Source organism: Papio anubis, unplaced genomic scaffold, assembly GCF_008728515.1.
Source record: "Papio anubis isolate 15944 unplaced genomic scaffold, Panubis1.0 scaffold1641, whole genome shotgun sequence".
Lineage (NCBI taxonomy): Eukaryota > Metazoa > Chordata > Mammalia > Primates > Cercopithecidae > Papio > Papio anubis.
In genome coordinates, this window is record NW_022161626.1 from 1 (window position 1) to 2,165 (window position 2,165).

At 44.8% G+C, this 2,165-nt stretch overlaps 1 pseudogene across 1 annotated transcript; it reads left to right on the forward strand.

The window, feature by feature from the left end:
• The first annotated feature begins 210 nt into the window (after positions 1–210).
• On the forward strand, positions 211–1,964 carry LOC101016207 (annotated as a pseudogene). The gene has a single exon (XR_163594.5). The product of XR_163594.5 is annotated as a keratin, type I cytoskeletal 18 pseudogene (transcript).
• Positions 1,965–2,165: the final 201 nt, after the last annotated feature.

Sequence of the window (2,165 nt, forward strand, 5' to 3'; positions counted from 1 at the left end):
TATAATTAGTATAATCTTGATTACGAATTTCTTTCTGAACCCACGTGTGTGTGTGTGTCCCTCATATAATTTTATTTCAATGGTATCCTAGAAGGATTGTGGCAAATTGTTTTACACTTACAACAACCTCTTCTAAAAGCAAACAAAAGCAAATGTTCACTGGTAAAATTTCACCGTTTTTTTTTTTTTTTTTTGGTTTACATGTCAGTCTTCCCCACTAAAATGTGACTTCACCCATGGTAAGATTATTTATAATTCAGATCTTTTCTCTACTATTCTGCACAGTGCATCAGTAGTGGCCAAGAAGTATTTCTTGAATAAAAGCATGAACTCTAGCTACCAATTTTAAGTGCTTTGTAAAATGTAAAACACCAAGAAACAATAAATTCATTGGTTCAAAAACTTTGTATTTAATACCTTCTGTATGCGAAATGCTGTGTTTATACTCTATCCCAACTACTACGCCACCACACACTTCATTTTTCTCCCATACTTTTTTCAAAACAAGCAATTTATACATTTTTCTCCTACTATTTTACTGAACAAATAGTAAATACATTTTTTTTTTCTGGACAACACTTTAATTAAATGGTAATATGTTGTTGGTTGTGCCAGATTTTAGTTAAATATTCCTTGTGATCTTCAGATTTTTTTTCAGCTATTTAAAATATACGCAAAAGGTCGGCAAAGCCTGAGTCCTGTGCAGGCGCCGGGGGCTCTGGTTCCTGGATCTCCGTGTACCGCACCACCAGCTTCCGGGGCGGCATGGGGTCCGGGGGCCTGGCCTCAGGGATGGCCGGGGGTCTGGCAGGAATGGGAGGCATCCAGAACGAGAAGGAGACCATGCAAAGCCTGAACGACCGCCTGGCCTCTTACCTGGACAGAGTGAGGAGCCTGGAGACCGAGAACTGGAGGCTGGAGAGCAAAATCCGGGAGCACTTGGAGAAGAAGGGACCCCAGGGCAGAGACTGGAGCCATTACTTTAAGATCATGGAGGACCTGAGGGCTCAGATCTTCGCAAATACTGTGGACAATGCCCGCATCGTTCTGCAGATTGACAATGCCCCTCTTGCTGCTGATGACTTTAGAGTCAAGTATGAGACAGAGCTGGCCATGTGCCAGTCTGTGGAGAACGACATCCATGGGCTCTGCAAGGTCATTGATGACACCAATGTCACTCGACTGCAGCTGGAGACAGAGATCGAGGCTCTCAAGGAGGAGCTGCTCTTCATGAAGAAGAACCATGAGGAGGAAGTAAAAGGCCTACAAGCCCAGATTGCCAGCTCTGGGTTGACCGTGGAGGTAGATGCCCCCAAATCTCAGGACCTCGCCAAGATCATGGCAGACATCCGGGCCCAATATGACGAGCTGACTCGGAAGAACCGAGAGGAGCTAGACAAGTACTGGTCTCAGCAGATTGAGGAGAGCACCACAGTGGTCACCACACAGTCTGCGGAGGTTGGAGCTCTGAAACGATGCTCACAGAGCTGAGACATACAGTCCAGTCATTGGAGATCGACCTGGACTCCATGAGAAATCTGAAGGCCAGCTTGGAGAACAGCCTGAGGGAGGTGGAGGCCCGCTATGCCCTACAGATGGAGCAGCTCAATGGGATCCTGCTGCACCTGGAGTCAGAGCTGGCACAGACCCGGGCAGAGGGACAGCGACAGGCCCAGGAGTATGAGGCCCTGCTGAACATCAAGGTCAAGCTGGAAGCTGAGATCGCCACCTACCGCCGCCTGCTGGAAGATGGCGAGGAATTCAATCTTGGTGATGCCTTGGACAGCAGCAACTCCATGCAAACCATCCAAAAGACCACCACCCGCCGGATAGTGGATGGCAAAGTGGTGTCTGAGACCAACGACGCCAAAGTTCTGAGGCATTAAGCCAGCAGAAGCAGGATACCCTTTGGGGAGCAGGAGGCCAATAAAAAGTTCAGAGTTAAAAAATAAATAAATAAATAAAATAAAATAGACGCAAAATAGAAGTTTCAATAATGTATAATCTCATAGGATTAAATATAATTTGGAGTTATTTTTCTTTATTAATATGATCTGCTTATTGGCCATAGAATTACATTTAATAAAACAAAATTAAAATCATTATTTGACTTCATCACACTTATTCGTGATTACCTTGTTAGACCACATTTCTTCATTATTTGA